The sequence below is a fragment of the Mustela erminea genome, chromosome 2, assembly GCF_009829155.1.
Source record: "Mustela erminea isolate mMusErm1 chromosome 2, mMusErm1.Pri, whole genome shotgun sequence".
In the NCBI taxonomy this organism is placed as follows: Eukaryota; Metazoa; Chordata; class Mammalia; order Carnivora; family Mustelidae; genus Mustela; species Mustela erminea.
The window spans coordinates 35,739,936-35,767,126 of NC_045615.1; positions in this window are offsets into that span (position 1 = coordinate 35,739,936).

Consider the following 27,191-nt stretch of genomic DNA (forward strand, 5'->3'; position numbering starts at 1 on the left):
AACAGTGATGATACTGGTCCTAAGAGAAACTCATGCAGTGGTTGGAACCAACCATTGCGCACATGTTCTCCAAAACCTCCCTGATGTCTGTAACAAAATCAAAAGTATTCAGATCATAGAAAGTTTGTAAGATTGGTCAGTGCCATTCTTACTCTGCCTTCTAAGAATCTCAATATCTCAAAATCCTTCATCTGGCCTTCTTCCAAACTCAAATCTTGGTTTTTCTTCTTTATTTGTCCATCAATAGTTGCTCCTTTTATTATATTCTTAGGTATACCACTCATCAAGTGCTAGATCTCCAAGACTCTTGAATAATTGTCAGTTTGACAACATGCCCAGTAAATTACACAGTTGTTTTTTTTAATTTGTTTTTTTTTTTTTTTTTAGCTAACAAGGTGTGTGGCCAACCACTGTGAAAACCACTTTCAGAAACCCAACTTCAGGGGCACCTGGGTGGCTCAGTGGGTTAAGTCTCTGCCTTCAACTTAGGTCATGATTTCAGGGTCCTGGGATTGAGTCCCACATCAGGCTCTCTGCTTGGCAGAGACCTGCTTTCTCCTCCTCCTCTCTCTCTGCCTACTTGTGATCTCTCTCTGTCAAAAAAAATAAATAAAATCTTAAAAAAAAAAAAAAGGACCTCAACTTCACAATGACAATTTCATTTCTATGAAATTTGTCTCTTTTAAAATCAGGGAGAACTGACCAATCGCCTCTTACTTTGCCACTCACATGGCTTGATTAGTCTTCAGTCAGGCTTCTCTCCAACCACAGTCCCCTCAGTATTGACTCCCACCAAACTTAAGCAAACAATAACATGTAGAACTTTTTATAAGAGAATCACTTTTTATAAGAATCACTTGCACAGGATGAATTACTTCCCATTAAACTTTCTTAGTGATATTATGCACAACCTCCCACTTGTTTGCTCAATTTTTTTCTCAGAGTTTTGATTAGCATCATTGATTAACATCATCATCCTCTTCCTATAAAAGAAAATCCCCTTTCCTTTCTGCTTATTTTTTTAAAATATTTTGTTTATTTGAGAGAAAGAGAGAGAGAGAGCAAGAGAGCGAGAATGTACACACCCCTAAGGTCGGGGAGGAGCAGAGGGAAAAGGAGAGAACGGGAGAGAATCCCAAGTAGATTCCATGCTGAAGCTCAGAGATTGAGGTGGGGCTCAATCTCATGACCTGAGATCATGACCTAAGCCAAAATCAAGAGTAAGATGCTCAACCCACTGAGCCACCCAGACACCCTTTTCTGTTTCATTCTGAGACACACACGGATCTTCAGATCTGATCATCCTCCTTGTTGCAATAGTCTTTTTGTATAAAAATTGCTCCAGGGGCACCCCGGTGGCTCTGTGGGTTAAGCCTCTGTCTTCGGCTAAGGTCATAATCTCAGGGATCAAGCCCCTCTCTGCTCAGCAGGGAGCCTTCTTTGCCCTCTCTCTCTGCCTGCCTCTCTGCCTACTTGTGATCTCTCTCTCTCTGTCAAATAAATAAGTAAAATCTTAAAAAAAAAATTGCTCCATACCTAAATCCAGATTTGATTTTGTTTAACAATATTATGGACATTAAGGACATTAACAAATCTCTGGAGACTTCCAATATATTCTGTAAATGTTTAATCTCCAAAAAAATTATAGTAATAAATTTCTATTCACAAGTATCCCTTTGATTTGAAAAATTTCCCCATTCAGCTCTTTATAATAGCAGACACTAATTAAAATATGAATACATCAAAGAAAATTATTATAGCACTCTTATTATAGTGTGAAAGAACAAAGTTTCATAATTTTTGAGGGACTTCTAGCAAATTTGACCAATAATTTCAGGTGTAAGTGACATTGCAAATATTTATTTATTTTAATTTAAAAGCTTATTACAAAAGGCAATAGCAATATAATTTCAGAATGATTTCATCTTATGATTAGATAAAATCATGGATACTGACAAGTATTTTTTGGCTATTTAATTAAAGTGACTACACATGATTTTGAAGTAAATACAGTAGAAGGCAATACACAATACCATTGTTAAAAATCTAAAATTCACAGTGAGGAAATTTTCTTTTTGTGTTTTTTGCTGGGTTGGCTCTATAATTACTGACATCATAAAAACAAAACAAATCACAATACTTGTAAAAATTTCAGACACCTGAGGAAATCACAAAGAAGTTAATGATTATGTTTTTATTCTTCATCATTAAGAGAATTAAAAATGCTTCAAAATTAATTTTATCTGAGAAAATTTGAAATTCTATGTGCATTAATATATTATAGAATTGGATTAAGAAATTCTTTTATCATTAAGCCCATTAATGCTGAGTCAATTTTCTAAAATTTTTATGTTTGATTTTTTTAAAGACTCAAGTATTATAAAAGAACCAAACTTTACTTCACTTGAAACATCTATAACTCATTATATAAAGAGTTTAATAAGCTCTTTCATACACAGGGATGAAAGGACATTTGACTAGAAGACAAAACTAAACTATTCTTTTTTTTTTTTTTTAGAGATTTTATTTATTTATTTGACACAGAGAGAGAGGTCACAGGCAGAGAGAGAAGGGGAAGCAGGCTCCCTGCTGAGCAGAGAGCCTGATGCAGAACTGTGTCCCAGGACCCTGAGATCATGACCTGAGCCAATGGCAGAGACTTAATCCACTGAGCCACCCAGGCGTCCCAAAACTAAACTATTCTTCATAAAAACTAAAGTTATATCCATTACCTTACATGTATAGTTGTATTTCTCTCCTGTTATTGCTCCTGGTATTGTCACAAATATCCGTAATAACTCTGACTTGTAGCTAAATTTAAAAAGATGCTATTTCACTGTGAAGTAGTCATTGCCTATCACACACAAAAATTTAGCAATCAAAACTGAACTCCCATAACCACCATCTATAACTTTGCTAGTATAAATAAACTCTTTTGAAAGTGTGAAATTATTGCCATTTTGTAAAGTGCTAATGTAAAAAAATATTTTAGACATATTTCACACCTTTAATTTTTACATTACATATTTAATGTTAAATATATTTAATATAATCAATGGCATATTTAAATATGTTTAAAAATAAATGTATATTTAATTAAAATATTATACATTTAATTTTGATTTAATTTATAAACATATTTTTGTTTGTTTAAAATACTTGCTTATCATAGCTTCAGTTTTTCATTTTACCTAAAGATTACCCGTTGGTAAAGATTACCCATTAATTCCCTTGATTCAATATCTATTCTTGATTTTAGAGTTCAACAAGTTGCCTGAAAAGTCCAGTTAAGGTGACATACTACAAAGTATAATAATGAGTAATATGAAAACACTTATCAGAAATATAATTCAATTCAGTTGAATAGATAATTTACATGTTTCAGAATCCTGAGAATTATGTAGAATGCTAGATTTTCAGATCACTGAAATTACAAAAAAAAATTTAATAACTCTGATTCATCTCTTCTTAAAACAAACGCAAATTTTATTTAAAAATAAAATATATACCTTATACACTATACTAATCAAAACAAAGTTAATACAAATAGCTGCATACATTTTAAAAACTAAAATTATTAAATCAGTTTAGTCTGTCCAAGGATTCAACTTATTATGTTTGATTTTTTATATAAAAGTATTTATGAGCTAGAAGTTTATGTATAAAGATAATTAATTTGTCTTAAAAGACATCACATTTTAGAAATTTAGATAACATTAGATATATGTCTGTTTTTATAAATCAATTAGAATAAAAATTCTTTAGTTTAAGATAGTCCGTTATTTGTTAATACTCTCCAAAGGTGAAATTGTTCAAATTCACATAGGAGAGGCAGAGGTTCTGTTACATACAGAGTGGATTCCTTCAAAATCCTCAGTTATGGGTAATGAGTAAACACAAGAAATCCTTGGTTTAGATTTGAAAGACTGCTTTTTGTTCCAACTAGCAAGAAATATATTATTACTTGATGTCAACTCACAAGTATTCTAACAGAAAAACAAGCCAAAAAAAAAAAAAAACAAACCCTGAACAAATGGAATTCTTGTGTTCTTTGGATTTTATTCAATAGACTTTTATTATCCACACAATAGAGATCACCAAATGGTCAAATCATAAAGCCAGCTTCCTTGATTGCTACCACTATTGGGAAATGATTTTTTGGCTGGTTGCATTAGAACCAGAACTGAACTTTACCAAGAAATAGAAAACAAAAAAAACAAAGCCCACAAAATGTGAGGAAAGGGGGAGGGAGAAGAGAGGGAGAAAGAGAAAGAGGAAGAGAGAAAAAGAGAGAGGGAAACTCAAGTTCTGGTAATTTTGGAGAATCATTTTGGAACAAAGTTGTTCTTAGCTATAAATATCCCAAGAGCAATTGTGAATTAATACATTTCATTGGTTCTAGAAGGTAAGACTATTTAAACATCTCTGGTGAACCTCCAACACTCACCATATATAAACTACAGACATGATATGCAAATATAAAATTCATATCTGTTAAATATTTTATTAAATGTATTAATTAATGAGGAAACCAGTAAGATGATAAGGATAGTTCAAAAGTGATATTTAGGACTTGATAGTTAAAATTCAGTCATGTTAATAATGAAATAATCTTCCTAATTGATACAAAACTTCTTAATATCTAAAAAGAAAGCAAATCTGTAATTGATGTGTTTATACCTTCTACTGTACAAACATTTATAAATTAACCTATAATTTTAGAATATTTTGCCTCATCAAATAATATGTATCAAGCATATATTATCCTAGAAAATTAATTATTGGCTGACAATTAATGATATGAAAAAATATGCAGACATTCACATATTTTATTTCTTAGTTTTTGTTAATATTTCTTAATATCACTTGATAATGAATTAAAGTTTGAAGTTTACTACTGTTTTTACTGGTCATTATCAACTAATGGTTGATACCTACTAATGGTTCTGCCATTTTAGAGCCAACTCTTTTTAAGGGTGGCTTTCCTATACCCTGAACTTAAGACAATCAAATATACCTATCTCTTTCTTCATAATCTTGGTACCAAGTTATGCGTGTTTTCTGTAAAACCAGCTGTTGTAGATCACTTGCCTCTCCTCCTCACTTTTTTTCTAGGATGATTCTTCAGCCAGTTTTGTTAAAGATGTGTCTCTTCTGGTGTTCTGTTATTGTTTTCATCATTGGTGATGTTTTTTGTTTTCTTTGATATGTTTTGTTTGCTTTTGATATCTGCTTTTTCTTTTGTTTTGTTCCTGTAAGAGGAATTAGAGAGTCTCAAAATAATTTTCTCTTCCTTATTCTAAATAAGGGGAAATATTTATGAGCTTTCAGAAAGACAATTTAGGCCCAAAGACAACTTGTAAGCTAATAACATATTCTTACATATGTCAATCATTTTATTCAAGAAGTATTTATTAAATATCTATTGATAAATACTTTTTTAAAAGTCAGTCTGATTTCTTACAAATTATTATGAATTCCATTGATAAGTAAGCTAAACTGGCTGAAATCAAATTAATTGTCAGGTCCAAAATATTCATGTTTATTGAAAATATCTCACAAAGTATAGAGTAACTGGGAATGTTGGTCACAAGGAATGATAGTAGATTTTTCTGTTCTGTTACTTCCATAAAAAATCTATCCCATAAAAAAAAAAAATCTCATTTACATAAAGCCTTAAAATCAGAACATTTAAAATCTTGCCTATTATGATGTTGGAAATAATTTTCTGCAACAATGTGTAAATACCATTGAACATACCATTCTTTTATTTTATATTCATATTTATAACATTATACTTTAGTAATCAATGTACCACTGATGAATTGTAATGCTATAATCTTATAGTAGGTGTTGCTACCCTGATGGTTTAAATATTGCACCACCTTTTAAAAAACCTAATTTTAAAAAAGTGAAATAAAAAAACGAATTCTGGGGCGCCTGGGTGGCTCAGTGGGTTAAGCCTCTGCATTCGGCTCAGGTCATGATCCCAGGGTCCTGGGATCGAGCCCCACATCGGGCTCTCTGCTCAGCAGGGAGCCTGCTTCCTCCTCTCTCTCTGCCTGCCTCTCTGCCTACTTGTGATCTCTGTCTGTCAAATGAATAAATAAAATCTTTTAAAAAAATGAATTCTATGATAATAGGGGCTTTCTAAGTTAATAAGATCCATCCAATCAATAATTTGACTACTTTCCCTATGCTTATAAAATAAATATTTGTGAATACTATTAAATTCATTTTTCCCCAAAAGAAATTTTTAAAATACTGGTAAATTTGATACAGGGCCAAGTAACTTATTTAAATCAAATTTAATATAAACTAAATAGCCACAAATTCATCTCATAATTAAGTACTGCATTAATTATATGAAATATTACATTTTCTCACACATCTAGAACAATTCCTAACAATCTCCACATGAAAATTTCTAAGTGCTATTGTACTTTCTGTTATTCCCATTTAATGTGCAGTTTCAATCGAACAAAGGTGGATTTCTATCTGTGATATGAGGGCCATTTGTAGTTTCACACATTGTATTTGTTTTCTTGTATTTATAGGCACTCTTAAGATACATTTCTTTGTGGTTTTTTTTTTTGAATTTAGAAATTATTAAAGCACTGAAAAATAAAAATATTGATAAAGCTCTTTTTCTCTTAAAACATTTCTAACTCAAAAAGAAAATAAACACTTATTTTTAATGTGATATTTCTAGATTCTAATGAAATTCTGTCTTAAACTATTTATTGCACATTTAGTTCATCTCAATAGTTCATAGTTTTTGAAGTTAAACAAAATATTTATTTGACAGATATATTTTGTGATTAGGTTAATCACAAATCTTTTAAGAAGTTTAGTTAAGGGGCGCCTGAGTGGCTCAGTGGCTTAAAGCCTCTGCCTTCGACTCAGGTCGTAATCCCAGGGTCCTGGGATCGAGCCCCACATCAGGCTCTCTGCTCGGCAGGGAGCCTGCTTCCCTCTCTCTCTCTGCCTGCCTCTCTGCCTACCTGTGATCTCTGTCAAATAAATAAATAAGATTTAAAAAAAAAAGAAGTTTAGTTAAATGTATTTTATACTATGTTCAAGATATTGTGTCATCTAATAATATGAAACCATGATACACAAATAACTTTTGTAAACAGTCTGCAGAAATGGGGAACCCAATACGATATAGAGGCCAACATGATCTGTATAGGTCCATTGGGATAATTTGCAAATGCTGCATTATTGATTTATTATAATCCAATCTTTACTTCTGCATAAATCATAAGCAGGGCAGTTAGCTTTCTTCTACACTTCAGTGATGCTGCCAAGAGAATTCTCTTTCTTAACACTAAGAGTCAGTTTGTCTAGATAGAAAAGCATGACTTTTGATGATAAAATACTCATGGGGGTGCCTAGGTGGCTCAGTGGGTTAAAGCCTCTGCCTTCGGCTCAGATCATGATCCCAGGGTCCTCGGATCGAGCCCCACATCGGGCTCTCTGCTCAGCAGGGAGCCTGCTTTCTCCTCTCTCTGCCTGCCTCTCTGACTACTTGTGATCTCTGTCTGTCAAAAAAATAAATAAAATCTTAAAAAAAAACTCATATATTTTTGTTCAGTTATTAAAATATTTCCTAGCAATAAGCATTACTTGAAGTACTTTTAAAATGATTTATACAGATTATTAATTTCTCTATCACACATAGCTAACAACAAATATTTGAAAAGTTAGCACACGATAATGAAAAATATTTTCTTTTTTTTCTGTTTATAAGAAGCATCATTTTTCACAGTATTTGTGTCATTATTCATACATAATAAGGGCTAATATTTTTTGTAAATTTTATTTTGCTTATTTAATTTCTCATCAATTCTAAGGTTAGAGGAGTAATCTAAATAGAAGTGATTTTATTCTGCAATATATGCATACATCTAGTCATTAAGTTGTCAAGAATTTAGTTAGCTAAGCCATTCCATGGTATTGCTGGGTTGGCATCCTTTTTGTTTGGCCAACCTGCCAGCCGGGGCCATAGGTGAGCACATGCCCTAGGTGCACCCTACACAGTCACAAGCAAAATTCCTGAAATAACTTACCCACAATCCCATGTGGTTAAACAATCTCCCGTGTCTCCCAGGCAGAGCTTTTCCCTAGTGCACCCCCCTAGATAACACTTTGTGGAGCTTACCAATATCGTGTTTGTTTTTTTATTTGAATTCCCTAATCCGGCCTTAGCCTGGGAACCCTAAAGCATCCAACCTAAGGACCCTAATAAAGGCATGGGCCTCAGGTCCCTTTTCCTCTCCGCCTGTACCCTGCCTTGACCTCCTCATGTGACCCTTCAGGGTATGCTGTGTGCTTCCTCCAGGACCTGTGAATAATAAACTTCTCTTTCAATTCCCTTGTGGCCTTTTCTTAAAACCCATGGTTTACCATGTGACAGCCCAGGCGCTACTTAACAAACAAAGGTCAATTTATTAAAGTTACTGTGATCTTGTACATCTTAAACTTAATATTGTATGTCAATAATATATCAATAAAGATGGGAAAATAAATTAAATAAATGTGTTTTAGTTGTTTTTTAAAAATACAGCATTATTTCTTTATATTAATAAGGAAAAGTAATAGTAAAGATAAATAATATTCATTGAGGTCTAACCATATATCAAAAATTGTACTTGACACTTACAATTTTAGAATGTAATTTGTATACAATATGAAGTAGAATTATACACTCTTCCTCCATAGAATACAAATGAGAAAGCTGAATTTTATAAATGTTATATAACCTATAACAGTAGTTAGAAATGTTTTGTCAGGGGGTGCCTGAGTGCCTCAGTTGGTTAAGTGCCTACCTTTGCCTCACTCAGGACATTATCCCAGAGTGCTAGAATTGAGCCTCCCATAGGGCTCTCTGTTCAGGGGAGCCTGCTTCTCTCTCTCCGTCTGCTACTCTTCTTGCTTGTGTGCTCATGCTCTCTCTCTCTCTCTATCTCTGCCTTTATTAGTGGTAAACTGTCAGTTTTATTCTAATCTGAAAATGTTACATATTGCAACTTCACCTCATCTTAAAACTCCTAAATGAGAATACACAGGGGATAGAATTCCAGAATAAAGGATATTTTTCCTGAGAAATTTAAAAATTTTATTCATTTTTCTAGTATATACTGATAATGAGAAGTTAACTATGAGTATATTTTTTTTCTGAACTTAGCTATATAAGTTATAGGATAAAGATTTTCCTCAGCATTTTAGTTATTATTTTATTTTTCTAGAATGCTATTGTGGATGAAAACTTATCTTTCAGTCCAATATTATTCTCTCATATGTAACACACATTTTTTTAATATCTTTTAGATCATTTATTTTTTCCTTTATGCTTGGCATTTCATCACAATGTTTCTGTATATTCAGCTCAATATTCAAGTTTTCTTATTATAAAGACATGTATTTTTACAGTCATAAAAAATAGCTATTTTGGCTTTGAATAAATTCCACATAGACTTTTTTTTCATTTTATTTTATTTTATGTTATTTTATTTTATTTCTTTTCAGTGTTTCAGAATTCATTGTTTAGGCACCACACCCAGTGCTCCATGCAATATGTGCCCTCCATAATATCAACCACCAGGCTCACCTAACCTCCCACCTTCCTCCCCTCCAAAACCCTGTTTGTTTCTCAGAGTCCACAGTCTCTCATGGGTTGTCTCCCACTCTGATTCCCATCAATTCACTTTTCCTTTCATTCTTCTAATGTCCTCTATATTATTCTTTATGCTCCACAAGTGAAACCATATGATAATTGAATCTCTCTGGCTTTACTTATTTCACTTAGCATAATCTCCTCCAGTTCCATCCATGTTAATGCAAAAGTTGGGTATTCATCCTTTCTGATGGCTGAGTAATATTCCATTGTATATATGAACCATATCTTCTTTATCCATTCATCCGTTGAAGGGCATCTTGGTTCTTTCCACAGTGGCCCACTGTGGTCATTGCTGATATGAACATTGGGGTACAGATGGCCCTTCTTTTCACTACATCAGTATCCTTGGGTTAAATGCCTAGTAGTGCAATTGCAGGGTCATAGGGAAGCTCTATTTTTAATTTTTTTTGAAGGATTTTTTTTATTTATTTGACAAAGAGATAGAGAGAGAGTACAAGTAAGCAGAGCAGAAGGTAGAGGGAGAGAGAGAAGTATACTCTCTGCTGAGCAGGGAGCCCCAGGCAGGTCTTGATCCCAGGACCCCGGAATCATGACCAGAGCCGAAGGCAGCTGCTTAACAAACTGAGCCACCCAGGCACCCTTATTTTTAATTTCTTGAGGAATCTCCACACTGTTTTCCAAATTGGATGCACCAACTTGCATCCCCACCAACAGGGTAAGAGAGTTCCCCTTTCTCCACATCCTTTCCAACACATGTTGTCTACATAGACTTTGTGGGAACTTCTTATTTTATTCTACATGCCATTTAATTTCTTGTACTGTTTGTTTAGTTCATTTTAACCTCTTTATTTTTTGCTGCTCTATCCTGGTTATTCCCTTCTATAAATCTTGTGATATTTATTTTATCTCAGTTTCTATTGTGGAATATTAATTCTAGAAGAAAACATTACATACATATAATGGACTTAGAAATAACACCTAGAATGAGCACTGAGCATCTACAATTTCGAGAAAGAAACATTTAACAGAATGTAGCAGTTAACTGTGGTCCTCTTCTCTATCTCAGCCTTGCCTTAGCTATAATACTTCAATTTGAATCTGTAATTAATTTTGTTTATTCTTCTCTCTCTCTTTTTTAAGATTTTATTTATTTATTTATTTGACAAAGAGATAGAAAGCACAAGTAGGCAGAGCAGCAGGCAGAGGGAGATGGAGAAGTAGGCTCTTCATGGAGCCGGAAGCCTGATGCGGTGTGGCTCAATCCCAGGACCCCTGGATAATGACCTTAGCCAAAAGCACCTGCTTAACCGACTAAGCCACCTAAGTTCCCCTGTTTATTCTTCTCTTGTTTTATTTTTCAAAATATTTTATTCACATATTCATGTATCTATAAAATGTGTATTGTTTCTCATTGTCAGCTTAATACAAATGATTAATTATTGTTTTAAAACTTGATTTTTCACTTAGTATTTTGATTATATCATTCACTTACTATTCTTTAGATCTATTGTTCTTTCATTTTCGTTACTCGAAAATACAGACTTGTTTCTTACACCTGGCTATCTTGCTGAATTCTTATTAAAACTAGTGACATGATTTCTAGTAACTCTACCAGTATTTATAGTAATTTCTGTGTTGATTTTTTTCCACATTTTTTTGTGTACACAATCATAACTTTGCAAGAGCCAGAAGTTTGGGTTTTTGTTGTTGTTTGTTTGTTTTTGTTTTCCTTTCCATTCTTTAGATTATCACTTCTCTTTTTTTGGTTCACTGAACTCCAGATGATCTTTAGGACAAAACTGAATGGTAAGAGTTACCATGGGTGAAATTATTAAAAAAAAAAAAAAGTTACCATAGGGAATTTTTTTAAAACTTACATGAAAATAAGCTTATTTTTAGTCTGAAGGTTTATGTTACAGTTTTCAAGATAGATTTGAAAAAATGTTCTTTTATTACTAATTTACTTTTAGATATCTTTAATAGATATCTCTAGCTTATTATACTACAACTGGTATACATTTGATATGACTTCAGTCTTTCATGATGAGTTATTTGAAATCACTTTTTTAAAGGTATTTGTTCTTAAAAAGAACCTATGTTCTTCAATTCTTATATGACAATATTCTGTAAATGTGTATCAGATCAAGTTTAATAATGTCTATTCAGCAATTTTCTAGCTTTTCTGATATTTTCTGTTTGCCTATCAATTACTGTTGTATATAATTTTTAGACATTTTACTAAATTTATACAAAGTTAAACTTGTTACATATTTTTGGTGAATTGAAACATTTGCCTTTTGAAGTGAGCTACTTGTATCTGGGTAAGTTTAGCTTTCATTTCTGTTTTATCTTAATGTAATTACCTCAGCCTTTCTATCTGTTTATAGATCTACTGGAAATAACTTTCTTTATTGTGTGATTGTTTCCTTGTTTTTCTTCCTTTATTTAACTTTTTATCCGTTTAGACAATTTGTGTTTTACTAGAGCATGCACCCATATATAATTAGTGCTATTACTGATACCGTGTCATTTTAATATACTTGTTCTGGCATTCTTTTTTTCTTTTTGTATAATCTGTCTCTATTCATTTCCTCTGCTTTCTTCCTTCTTTGATTGATAATTCCACATTTACCATACAACAGTCCCTTCCATTAGCTTAGTAGAAGCTGTATTTCTTTTACCGTTTTTTCTTGAAGTAATTAACTAAGAAAATACAGTATATATCTCTTACTAATCAAAATCTACTGACACACTCATTCTTCTCACAGATAATAAAAGGAGTTTAGAGGATGTTAACTCCATTTATCTTCATCCCAAATGTTTTTGCTATTCTTGGCTGTGTGAGAGTTAATTTGATGTGGCAACTTGACAGAGCTGAAGGGTGCCCAGAGGGCTGATTAAATGTTATTCCTGAGTGTGTTTGTGAGAGTGTTTCTGGGAAAAATCAGCATTTGTATCTGTAGGCTGAGGAAATATCCCTCTCACCAATGTGGGCAGGCATCACTGAGGACCCAGAAGGAGAGAGAAGAGAGAGAAGGCTGAGAAAGTGAGAAAGGATGAAATTCTCCATTTCTCTCTTTCTCCCCCTCTCTACTTCTGCCTACCCCTATCCTTCTCATCTTCCCTGTCTTCCTTTCGCAGGGATATCCATCTTCTCCTGCCCTAGAACATTGGAGCTCCTGGATCTTGGGACTTCAGATTTAAACTGAATTATACCATAAGCTTTTCTGGTTCTCCAGCTTGTGGATAGCAGATTATGGCACTTCTTGGCCTCTGTAACCATGAGCAAATGTCTATAATAAATCTCCCTTCTCTACATATATCTATATATACCTTATTGGTTCTGTTTCTCTGGAGGACTCCAACCAATATAGTATGCAATTTAATTTATTATCCATAAAGTGTTGGGGCCCAAAGGATATTACTATTGCTTTGTAGAATCAATATTCACTTATAATCTTTTGCATTTTTATTACACTCACTATTCTTTATTTATTTTTATATCTCTAATACTTCATCTGAGAGCAGTTCTTTCAGCTCAAACTTGTCAAATATCTTCAAAATGGCTTCTAGCTTAGGTCTGCTGGTATTGCATTATTTCTTTTAGGTTACTTGGAAATATCTTTGGTTGATCTGAATTCTTGAAGTATACATTTTTTTTCTCATAGATTATCTATAAGGATGGCTATATATCTATGTATTTAGTGTTTTGAAAACAGTCCACAATCTTCTGGCTTTAATTACTTCTGAGGAAAATAATTGCTTAAATTTTGCTGTTGAAATATAGTATCTATTTTTCCCCTTCTAGCTCATATATGATTTATTTCCTTTTTCTTTGGATTACTACAGTTTCATTATTATGTGTTTCATTGGGATTTTTTATTTGGGGCTATTTGAGCACCTTGAAACTATGAATGGATGACTTTCAACTGTTTTTGAAAATTATTGGCTATTAACTACTCAATTTCATTTATTTATTTATTTATTTGTTTGTTTGTTTGTTTATTTATTTTACTCCATTATCTTTCCTATCTTGCTGGGTCTCCAATTGAGTATTTGTTAAACTCTACCTTCTATATATCTCTCTATTCTACTGGCCTGGATTTTCCATCTTTTTAAGTTTGTATTCCTCATTCTATATCACTTATTTTGACTTAACCTTTCTGGTAATTAATTCTCTTTTCAGATGTGTTTAATCTGCAAAATCCACTCACTGAATTCTTAATTGCAATTTATGTGTTTCTCAGTTTATATAATTTTTCTTGGCTTTTTTTTTTTTTTGTCCAAATCTAATTTGTCACTGTTCTTTTTTTTTTTTAAATTTCCAATTATCTTTTTGATATTTCAAGCTTAGGATCATCTCCTTGTAATATTAAGGATAGATTTATGCCTAGTTTTCATTATTTAGCTCCCTAAGATTGTTTATGTGCTAGACATTTTTTTTGAAACAAATTATTTTTGAAATTATTTGAAAACTAGCATGAAGTTTTATTCCTTCAGAAAGGATTCTTTTTTATATATTCCAGGAAACTAAAACCATTGTCACTATTGTATTGTCTTATGAAATTCCAAACCATAAGTATTTTCCAGACAACTTATGTTTCTTAAAAACTAAAGATATGTCATTTGAATGTTGGTTTTTATCTTGTTAATATTTTAATTTGATATGCCCCCCTTATGATCCTCCAAAATCTTCACATGACATGGTCTGTAATCATAGTAGATCTGTTTTTTCCCCTTGCCAGGAGGGTTTTTAAATCTCTGGCACAGTCTCTTGGACATCTCCACTTGTTTGAGAATAATTCCAGGGTAAAGGGTAGAAGTCAGCAGCTTGGCAGGTGGAATTAACCTAATCATCTCAGAGGGAGGTAAGGCTGCTTTTAAGCAGTGAGGGCAGAGAGGATATGGATAGCTATCATCCAGATAATCCACTTCAGTGCCTACTTGTACACTGTTCCGCTGTGACTTTTTTTTTTTTTTTCTTTATTTTTTTTTTTTATTTTTATTTCCAGCATAACAGTATTCATTATTTTTGCACCACACCCCGTGCTCCATGCAATCCGTGCCCTCTATAATACCCACCACCTGGTACCCCAACCTCCCAGCCCCCGTCCCTTCAAAACCCTCAGATTGTTTTTCAGAGTCCATAGTCTCTCATGGTTCACCTCCCCTTCCAATTTCCCCCAACTCCCTTCTCCACTCTAAGTCCCCATGTCCTCCATGCTATTTGTTGTGCTCCACAAATAAGTGAAACCATATGATAGTTGACTCTCTCTGCTTGACTTATTTCACTCAGCATAATCTCTTCCAGTCCCGTCCATGTTGCTACAAAAGTTGGGTATTCATCCTTTCTGATGGAGGCATAATACTCTATCCCCAGGGGTACAGGTCTGTGAATCACCAGGTTTACACACTTCACAGCACTCACCAAAGCACATACCCTCCCCAATGTCCATAATCCCACCCCCTTCTCCCAAACCCCCTCCCCCCAGCAACCCTCAGTTTGTTTTGTGAGATTAAAAGTCACTTATGGTTTGTCTCCCTCCCAATCCCATCTTGTTTCATTGATTCTTCTCCTACCCACTTAAGCCCCCATGTTGCATCACCACTTCCTCATATCAGGGAGATCATATGATAGTTGTCTTTCTCTGCTTGACTTATTTCGCTAAGCATGATACGCTCTAGTTCCATCCATGTTGTCGCAAATGGCAAGATTTCATTTCTTTTGATGGCTGCATAGTATTCCATTGTGTATATATACCACATCTTCTTGATCCATTCATCTGTTGATGGACATCTAGGTTCTTTCCATAGTTTGGCTATTGTGGACATTGCTGCTATAAACATTCGGGTGCATGTGCCCCTTTGGATCACTACGTTTGTATCCTTAGGGTAAATACCCAATAGTGCAATTGCTGGGTCATAGGGCAGTTCTATTTTCAACATTTTGAGAAACCTCCATGCTGTTTTCCAGAGTGGCTGCACCAGCTTGCATTCCCACCAACAGTGTAGGAGGGTTCCCCTTTCTCCGCATCCTCGCCAGCATCTGTCATTTCCTGACTTGTTTATTTTAGCCATTCTGACTGGTGTGAGGTGATATCTCATTGTGGTTTTGATTTGTATTTCCCTGATGCCGAGTGATATGGAGCACTTTTTCATGTGTCTGTTGGCCATCTGGATGTCTTCTTTGCAGAAATGTCTGTTCATGTCCTCTGCCCATTTCTTGATTGGATTATTTGTTCTTTGGGTGTTGAGTTTGCTAAGTTCTTTATAGATTCTGGACACTAGTCCTTTATCTGATATGTCGTTTGCAAATATCTTCTCCCATTCTGTCAGTTGTCTTTTGATTTTGTTAACTGTTTCCTTTGCTGTGCAAAAGCTTTTGATCTTGATGAAATCCCAATAGTTCATTTTTGCCCTTGCTTCCCTTGCCTTTTGCGTTGTTCCTAGGAAGATGTTGCTGCGGTTGAGGTCAAAGAGGTTGCTGCCCGTGTTCTCCTCAAGGATTTTGATGGATTCCTTTCGCACATTGAGGTCCTTCATCCATTTTGAGTCTATTTTTGTGTGTGGTGTAAGGAAATGGTCCAATTTCATTTTTCTGCATGTGGCTGTCCAATTTTCCCAGCACCATTTATTGAAGAGGCTGTCTTTTTGCCATTGGACATTCTTTCCTGCTTTGTCAAAGATTAGTTGACCGTAGTGTTGAGGGTCTATTTCTGGGCTCTCTATTCTGTTCCATTGATCTATGTGTCTGTTTTTGTGCCAGTACCATGCTGTCTTGATGACGACAGCTTTGTAATAGAGCTTGAAGTCCGGAATTGTGATGCCACCAACGTTGGCTTTCTTTTTCAATATCCCTTTGGCTATTCGAGGTCTTTTCTGGTTCCATATAAATTTTAGCATTATTTGTTCCATTTCTTTGAAAAAGATGGATGGTACTTTGATAGGAATTGCATTAAATGTGTAGATTGCTTTAGGTAGCATAGACATTTTCACAATATTTATTCTTCCAATCCAGGAGCATGGAACATTTTTCCATTTCTTTGTGTCTTCCTCAATTTCTTTCATGAGTACTTTATAGTTTTCTGAGTATAGATTCTGTGTCTCTTTGGTTAGGTTTATTTCTAGGTATCTTATGGTTTTGGGTGCAATTGTAAACGGGATTGACTCCTTAATTTCTCTTTCTTCTGTCTTGCTGTTGGTGTAGAGAAATGCAACTGATTTCTGTGCATTGATTTTATATCCTGACACTTTACTGAATTCCTGTATAAGTTCTAGCAGTTTTGGAGTGGAGTCTTTTGGGTTTTCCACATATAGTATCATATCATCTGCGAAGAGTGATAATTTGACTTCTTTGCTGATTTGGATGCCTTTAATTTCCTTTTGTTGTCTGATTGCTGAGGCTAGGACCTCTAGTACTATGTTGAATAGCAGTGGTGATAATGGACATCCCTGCCGTGTTCCTGACCTTAGCGGAAAAGCTTTCAGTTTTTCTCCATTGAGAATGATATTTGCGGTGGGTTTTTCATAGATGGCTTTGATGATATTGAGGTATGTGCCCTCTATCCCTACACTTTGAAGAGTTTTGATCAGGAAGGGATGCTGTACTTTATCAAATGCTTTTTCAGCATCTATTGAGAGTATCATATGGTTCTTGTTCTTTCTTTTATTGATGTGTTGTATCACATTGACTGATTTGCGGATGTTGAACCAACCTTGCAGCCCTGGAATAAATCCCACTTGGTCGTGGTGAATAATCTTTTTAATGTACTGTTGAATCCTATTGGCTAGTATTTTGTTGAGTATTTTCGCATCTGTGTTCATCAAGGATATCAGTCTATAGCTCTCTTTTTTGGTGGGATCCTTGTCTGGTTTTAGGATCAAGGTGATGCTGGCCTCATAAAATGAGTTTGGAAGTTTTCCTTCCATTTCTATTTTTTGGAACAGTTTCAGGAGAATAGGAATTAGTTCTTCTTTAAATGTTTGGTAGAATTCCCCCGGGAAGCCGTCTGGCCCTGGGCTTTTGTTTGTTTGGAGATTTTTAATGACTGTTTCAATCTCCTTACTGGTTATGGGTCTGTTCAGGCTTTCTATTTCTTCCTGGTTCAGTTGTGGTAGTTTATATGTTTCTAGGAATGCATCCATTTCTTCCAGATTGTCAAATTTATTGGCGTAGAGTTGCTCATAGTATGTTCTTATAATAGTTTGTATTTCTTTGGTGTTAGTTGTGATCTCTCCTCTTTCATTCATGATTTTATTTATTTGGGTCCTTTCTCTTTTCTTTTTGATGAGTCGGGCCAGGGGTTTATCAATTTTATTAATTCTTTCAAAGAACCAGCTCCTAGTTTCGTTGATTTGTTCTATTGTTTTTTTGGTTTCTATTTCATTGATTTCTGCTCTGATCTTTATGATTTCTCTTCTCCTGCTGGGCTTAGGGTTTCTTTCTTGTTCTTTCTCCAGCTCCTTTAAGTGTAGGGTTAGGTTGTGTACCTGAGACCTTTCTTGTTTCTTGAGAAAGGCTTGTACCGCTATATATTTTCCTCTCAGGACTGCCTTTGTTGTGTCCCACAGATTTTGAACCGTTGTATTTTCATTATCATTTGTTTCCATGATTTTTTTCAATTCTTCTTTAATTTCCCGGTTGACCCATTCATTCTTTAGAAGGATGCTGTTTAGTCTCCATGTATTTGGGTTCTTTCCAAACTTCCTTTTGTGGTTGAGTTCTAGCTTTAGAGCATTGTGGTCTGAAAATATGCAGGGAATGATCCCAATCTTTTGATACCGGTTGAGTCCTGATTTAGGACCGAGGATGTGATCTATTCTGGAGAATGTTCCATGTGCACTAGAGAAGAATGTGTATTCTGTTGCTTTGGGATGAAATATTCTGAATATATCTGTGATGTCCATCTGGTCCAGTGTGTCGTTTAAGGCCTTTATTTCCTTGCTGATCTTTTGCTTGGATGATCTGTCCATTTCAGTGAGGGGAGTGTTAAAGTCCCCTACTATTATTGTATTATTGTTGATGTGTTTCTTTGATTTTGTTATTAATTGGTTTATATAGTTGGCTGCTCCCACGTTGGGGGCATAGATATTTAAAATTGTTAAATCTTCTTGTTGGACAGACCCTTTGAGTATGATATAGTGTCCTTCCTCATCTCTTATTATAGTCTTTGGCTTAAAATCTAATTGATCTGATATAAGGATTGCCACTCCTGCTTTCTTCTGATGTCCATTAGCATGGTAAATTCTTTTCCACCCCCTCACTTTAAATCTGGAGGTGTCTTCGGGCTTAAAATGAGTTTCTTGGAGGCAACATATAGATGGGTTTTGTTTTTTTATCCATTCTGATACCCTGTGTCTTTTGATTGGGGCATTTAGCCCATTAACATTCAGGGTAACTATTGAGAGATATGAATTTAGTGCCATTGCATTGCCTGTAAGTTGACTGTTACTGTATATGGTCTCTGTTCCTTTCTGATCTACCACTTGTAGGCTCTCTCTTTGCTTAGAGGACCCCTTTCAATATTTCCTGTAGAGCTGGTTTGGTATTTGCAAATTCTTTCAGTTTTTGTTTGTCCTGGAAGCTTTTAATCTCTCCTTCTATTTTCAATGATAGCCTAGCTGGATATAGTATTCTTGGCTGCATGTTTTTCTCGTTTAGTGCTCTGAAAATATCATGCCAGCTCTTTCTGGCCTGCCAGGTCTCTGTGGATAAGTCAGCTGCCAATCTAATATTTTTACCATTGTATGTTACAGACTTCTTTTCCCGGGCTGCTTTCAGGATTTTCTCTTTGTCACTGAGACTTGTAAATTTTACTATTAGGTGACGGGGTGTGGGCCTATTCCTATTGATTTTGAGGGGCGTTCTCTGAACCTCCTGAATTTTGATGCTCGTTCCCTTTGCCATATTGGGGAAATTCTCCCCAATAATTCTCTCCAGTATACCTTCTGCTCCCCTCTCTCTTTCTTCTTCTGGAATCCCAATTATTCTAATGTTGTTTCGTCTTATGGTGTCACTTATCTCTCGAATTCTCCCCTCGTGGTCCAGTAGCTGTTTGTCCCTCTTTTGCTCAGCTTCTTTATTCTCTGTCATTTGGTCTTCTATATCACTAAATTCTTTCTTCTGCCTCATTTATCCTAGCAGTGAGAGCCTCCATTTTTGATTGCACTTCATTAATAGCTTTTTTTATTTCAACTTGGTTAGATTTTAGTTCTTTTATTTCTCCAGAAAGGGCTTTTATATCTCTTGAGAGGGTTTCTCTAATATCTTCCATGCCTTTTTCGAGCCCGGCTAGAACCTTGAGAATTGTCATTCTGAACTCTAGATCTGACATATTACCAATGTCTGTATTGATTAGGTCCCTAGCCTTTGGTACTGCCTCTTGTTCTTTTTTTTGTGTTGAATTTTTCCGTCTTGTCATTTTGTCCAGATAAGAGTATATGAAGGGGCAGGTAAAATACTAAAAGGGTGGCAACAACCCCAGGAAAAAATGCTTTAACCAAATTAGAAGAGATCCAAAATCGTGAGGGGGGAGAAAGGGGATAAAAAGAGGTTCAAAAAGGAACAAATAAAAAAAAAAAAGAAAAAATAAAAGAAAAAAAAAAAAGAAAAAAGAAAAGAAAAGAATTAAAAAAAAAAGGAAAACACCTAAGAAAAATGTAAAAAAGAAAAAATATATATATTAGATAAACTAGTAAAAAATCGTTAAAAAAGAAAAAGGTAACAGTTAAAAAAAAAAAAATTTACCCGAAGGCAAGAAAAAAAAAAACAAAACAAAAAATGAAAAAGAAAAAAATTAAATTAACTGCAAGACTAAAAAAAAATCACAGGGAAAAAGCCATGAGTTCCGTGCTTGGCTTTCTCCTCCTCTGGAATTCTGCTGCTCTCCTTGGTATTGAAACCGCACTCCTTGGTAGGTGAACTTGGTCTCGGCTGGATTTCTTGTTGATCTTCTGGGGGAGGGGCCTGTTGTAGTGATTCTCAAGTGTCTTTGCCCCAGGCAGAATTACACCGCCCTTACCCGGGGCCGGGGTGAATAATCCGCTCGGGTTTGCTTTCAGGAGCTTTTGTTCCCTGAGCGCTTTCCGTAGAGTTCCGGAGGATGGGAATACAAATGGCGGCCTCCTGGTCTCCGGCCCGGAGGAGCCGAGAGCCCAGGGCCGCACTCCTCAGTGCGCCCTCAGAGAACAGCGCCCAGTTACTCCCGTCTGCCTGACCTCCGGCTGCGCTCCGAGCTCTCCGAGCTGCGACCAGTTCAAGGTAACACCGAGCTGTGAGCTTACTGTCGGCTCTGTCTCTGTAGCCGGCTTTCCCGTTCCAATACCCGCAAGGTCTGCGACACTCAGACACCCCTGATCCTTCTGTGACCCTGCGGGACCTGAGGCCACGCTGAACCCGCGTGGGCTTCGCCCCGGTGTAGCCTCTGGAGCGATGTCCCTCAGCGGAACAGACTTTTAAAAGTCCTGATTTTGTGCGCCGTTGCTCCGCCGCTTGCCGGGAGCCGGCCCCTCCCCCCGGGGTCTATCTTCCCGTCGCTTTGGATTCACTTCTCCGCCGGTCCTACCTTTCAGAAAGTGGTTGTTTTTCTGTTTCCAGAATTGCTGTTCTTCTTCTCTTCGATCTGCCGATGGATTTTCAGGTGTTTGCAATCTTTAGATAAGCTATCTAGCTGATCTCCGGCTAGCTGAAGCAGTCTCAGCCTGCTACTTCTCCGCCATCTTGACTCCTCTGTTCCGCTGTGACTTTAAGTGAACACCTTCATTAACCTCAACCCAAGAAGGACATGGCTATCAGGGTCTCCAAACACTTAAGGATGGGGGTCTAGGTCACAGCACCAGGGAAATCACCGATACTGGCAAAAGTAGAAGCTGAGTTGAATACAGTAGAGGACAGAGATGATGATAAGTAGTCGACTAGATGGACTTTGAAGGGTGAAGAGATGTGTTAACTAAATCTGCTTTTGAGGAATGGTTTGTTGTGTTAGTTGTCAGCCGATTGCAGCTGCCAGTTCCTTTAGAATTGCCTCAGCCTGTCCTAGTGTAAGCCATGTTCAGTGACTGTTTATGGTGCAGATTATAAGGCGGGTCATCTATGATGAGTTATATGTATTCCCAAATTTTGTGTAAGGTTTCCTGAGTTTTTATTCAGGCCTATATATTGCAGGTAGACTTTTATCTTCTCCCAAATCTACTTCTTTTTTTTTTTTTTTCCTTCCACAGGCGTTGATGCTTGAGGAATAAATACAATGCATGCCACACTCTCATCTTAGCATCTGCTTTTGGAGAGTTAAGCCCATAAAAGGATTCATAATGAAATGAGGTCCCATTGATATCAGTTTCTGCTACCTTTTTTTCAGCAGTCTTCCATATAATGGTACTAATATAATATATAACGCAAACAGACATGCCAAAAAAACTCAACTCTGTCTAATGTATACCTATATTAACATAACTCAATATTAACACATTAAAATATTAACAACATATACCTATATTAACATAACTCAGTTATTCGAGTTTATTAGGGTTTTTACTGAACACTAAGTTTAAATTAGTTCACATAACTCCCCTATCCTTAATCTATTGTCTTCCCATTAGAGTGGCATTGCTCATAAAAAAGTATGCGAAGGAAATACACTTTGCCTTCAGAAGGAAAAGCATAAAAAAACAAACCAAACCAAACCAAACAAACAAACAAAATTCAAAGTGCTTCCTCAGAGGTTGAAAGTACATTAAAAAAGTGAGGACTTATTATTTGTTAGCCTCTGAAACAACCATTGTATACAGAAAGGAAAAAGTTGTGTTTCTTATCACTAAAAATAAGAGTACATTCTATACTCTAATGTGCCTAAAATGTTAAAGAAAATGTTCTTTCTTTTCTGAAAAATATACTATCATACGCAACCCTAAGGTTTTCTTATCTTCATGAGACTTTATTTTATTTATTTATTTTTAAAGATTTTATTTATTTATTTGACACACAGAGAGAGATCACAAGTAGGTAGAGAGGCAGGCAAAGGGGGAGGGGGAAGCAGCTCCATGCTGAGCAGAGAGCCTGATGCAGGGGCTCGATCCCAGGACCCTGAGATCATGACCTGAGCCAAAAGCAGAGGCTTAACCCACAGAGCCACCCAAGTGCCCCATTATATGAGACTTTCAAAAAAACAAAATATAAGTCTGTTTTGGGGGTAATTTTAGCAAATGGCATAGTGATTATATGTCCAGTTTTTACTCTTTGGTAACATTGAATCTACTGAAAAACATGGTGTCACAAAATAGCCTTGGAGTGTTTGTTACCAAATACCTGCCAAACTCTATCTAGGTTTAATTGTGAAAACTCATCTAAATGATTATTTGTGGAGGAAGTGGTGAGATAGAGACAAGAGATACTTGTGCGTATTCATATGATCTCAACACATATAGGTGAATTCTTGTCGATATTTATATTTAAAATAACAGGTAATATTTACAGATCCTATTCATTCTCAGGCTTTCCCAGTGTAACAAAAATATAGATACTATTTTGGCAATGATGCATTTTGTGTGAAGTTAATAAAGAATGTGCCTAAGGGTAAAGGAACAGTTTGTATATCAAAACACCCTGGAGAGTTGTCTAGGCAATGAAGATATAAGCTTTAAAATTTATATTTTAAGTCAAGAAATAAAAATAGTATTTGCTTTGTACTTTTCCAGCACAGCTAGTGCTGGTGCAGAATAAAAAGCTATAACTTTAGTCTCCTGCAGTCGTCCAATTCGCCTCATATCCCATAGCCTCTGCCATTTTTTATGGAATCAACTGTAGTTTAGTCACTCAATAAGTAAGAAGAATGTCAATTTAGCATAAGCAAGAGCAGTGTTCCCTCCTATCCCCAGGAAAAAAACCTTTGTCACTTGTCCTGATTAGCATATCCATATTAGTTTTAAGAGATGAAATAAATTGTCCACCTTGAAGGTTATATCTTCCTGGATTTCTTACAGATTGTGTTATTCATAGTATCAGCTATTATATCAAAACCGTACCTAAGAATTTTAATTTGAATATAAAAATATTAGTTGTTCATATTTTTATTTACAAGAATATTTTTATTTACAAGAATATCTCTTTTACTGTTTAATGGACCAATACAATAATCTAAATAAAGTTACAGAATCAATAGCAAAACAAATAAATAAATAAATAAATAAATGTGCTTATTAATAAATGTAACTTTTGGACAGGAATTAGGGAATATCATTGATATTCTAATGAGGTATAGACATCAAAATATCCTTGATTCTTGTCCATGAAACTCCAATGCTTATAAGAATGTTAACTGAGGAATACATGAAATAGATTATGAAAGATAATCAGTTCCCCATGTGTTAGGAATTTATATGATATTCAATTAAAATTATGTTACTGTAATGACTGGTATTCAGTATAAAAGAAATAATAAATAGAACTAATAACCATAGTTACTGAGTATTTATTGTTCACAATGCCTTGTATTAAATAGTTTGTATTTCCATATGTATGTCTTCACACTAACTTGGCTAAAATTTATTAATATATGTAATGTAACATTATATTAATATAGTTATTGTTACATGATATAAGAGAAACTCAGCAACATTAACTTTTGTGTAAAGTCAAGAATTCCACAAAGTATTAAGAATCTGTTTTATAAGGTATCAAAAGCTCCTGGCTTTAATAAACTATTAAACACTAACATTTTTAATAAACCATAAATTAAGCTTACTTTCCTAGATGTTGTATTGAAATTACTTTATTATAAAAATATTTTATACATGTTGAACGTAGATATATATATGAGGTAAAGAGAACTTTTTTTTTAAGATTTTATTTATTTATTTAGTCAGAGAGAGACAGAGTGCAAGCACAAGCAGGCAAAGTGGCAGGCAGAGGCAGAGAGAGAAGCAGGCTTTCTGCTGAGCAAAGATCCCAATGCAGGACTAGATCCCAGGACCCTGGGATCATGACCTGAGCTGAAGGCAGTGTCTTACCCAACTGAGCCACCCAGGCGTCCAGAGGTAAAGAGAATTTAGATGAACACTCATTCATAAAACATACTGCTTGAGAATTATATTATATCTATATCATCAAAGCCTTTGACATACTTTTCTATCACTACCCTCTCCTCCTACATGAACGGAGACACTATGCTGAGTTACATGAATACCATACTTGTGATTTTCAAGTTACTTTCACTGAACAGTAAATAATATATTTGTAGTTTTCTCTGCTTCTCAAATTTACATATTGGTGGAGCTCCTGGCTGGCTCAGTTGGTAGAGCGAGACTATTGATATCACGTTTGTAAAGGAGCCCTACATTGCAGGTAGAGTTTACTTAAAAATTTGCATATTGACAAACCATGAGAGACTGTGGATTCTTGAGAAGCAAACTGAGGGTTTTGGAGGGGAGGAGTGGGAGGTTGGGTGAGCCTGGTGGTAGGTATTATGGAGGGCACGTATTGCATGGAGCACTGGGTGTGGTGCATAAATGATGAATTCTGGAACACTGAAAATAAATTTTTAAAAAATCGTGTTTTTACATACATGGCAATTAATATAAAGTTTGTATTATGAAAGCCAAAAAAAAAATTGCCTATTGGAACCACACTCATGACATACTGCATTTTGTTGTTGTTGCTGTTCTTAATCATTTTAATTGTGAAAGTTTTATGTGTGGATGTGAATAATTATAGATACTCCATTTTTACACTCAGGTATATTTCCATGAGTAAATATAACAATTCAACTATCCAATCTTCTTTGATGGTCATTCAAATTATTCCCAATGTTTTCCATATTTCTATGAACACCGAATTATATGTCTTTTGATTTACATGCATGAGAAATTTTACAACAGAATGTACCCATTACTGGAACTGTTGGGTCATTAGAAAACTTGACATTTTTAAGTTTCATAAATACCATATGTTTCCAGTATGTATCAATTAGCACTTCTATGAGAAGCATATCTAATACTCCAAATCTTTACCAAAATGGGTATTATCTGACTTCTACATTTTCCTAATCTAATATTTATGAACTGCTGAGTATTTGTGGTGATGATTTTTTGTTCCCTAATTATTTGTTAGAATGTTTAAGTTTGGTGGCAGGTATTGTGGAGGGCACATATTTCATGAAGCACTGGGTGTGGTATATAACAATGAATTCTGGAAAATTGAAAAGAAATTTAAAAACTAAATAAAATATTTTAAAAAGAATGTCTAAGTTTTCTTTTGGTGAAATGACAATTTTTTTTAAGATTTTGTGTTTACTATATATGTATATAGTTTTTTAATCTTAAAAAAATGGACGGGACTGGAAGAGATTATGCTGAGTGAAATAAGTCAAGCAGAGAGAGTCAATTATCATATGGTTTCACTTATTTGTGGAGCATAACAAATAGCATGGAGGACATGGGGACTTAGAGTGGAGAAGGGAGTTGGGGGAAATTGGAAGGGGAGGTGAACCATGAGAGACTATGGACTCTGAAAAACAATCTGAGGGTTTTGATGGGACGGGGGGTGGGAGGTTGGGGTACCAGGTGGTGGGTATTATAGAGGGCACGGATTGCATGGAGCACGGGGTGTGGTGCAAAAATAATGAATACTGTTATGCTGGAAATAAAATAAATAAATAAATAAATAAATAAAATTTAAAAAAAAAAACCAAAAAAACAAAAAAAAAAGAAAAAAAAAAACTATATACAATATGTAAATAATTAGTCCCCCATATACATTAAATATACTCTCCAATTTTTTCCATTTTACTATTTTGAATAGAATTTTAAATTTTAATTTAATGAGGCCAATTATTTGACCATTGTTAAGAAAAATTTTCCTACAATATCTCCATATTGTTTAGTTAAAAAACTGAAAGATTTTAAGGCTTGAATTTAAACCTAAACCCTTAATCCATCTTGTACTGATGCTGTAAGGATTGAAATTCCACCTTTTCCCTTATGAATTGTGTATTAGTTTGCTTGGATTGCTATTACAAAGTACTATAAATTGCCTGGCTTATACACAACAGAAATTTGTTTCTCATAGTTCTGGAGGCTGGAAGTCTTAGTTCAGAGTGCCAATATGGTCAGGTTCTGAGGAGGGCCCTCTTCCTGGTTGGAGACTATTATCCCCTCACTGTGTCCTTCAAGTGAAGTGAGCAAGGGAGGTCTCCAAGGTCTCTCTTCATTAGGTCACTAATTCATCAAGGTTTCACCCTCATGATCTAATCATCTCTCAAAGGTCCTTTCACCAAATACTATCACATTGGTATCTGGTTTCATTAAGGTTTCAACATATGAATTTTGCATGGGACACAAAAATTAAGTCTATAGCAGATTGTATTTGTTTTTGTAATATTTTAAAATTATACTCCATTGTTCCACTTACTTTCTGCATATTCTTGACTTTTCTTTTCATACACCAAAGCTGATTTAACTTTGTTGAACAGGTTTGACAAATAGGATAAAAAACTGGTGTGGCATAAGCAGAGATTTGAAAACTGATTGCTCTTTAAAGCTTTCTATTTATGTTGCT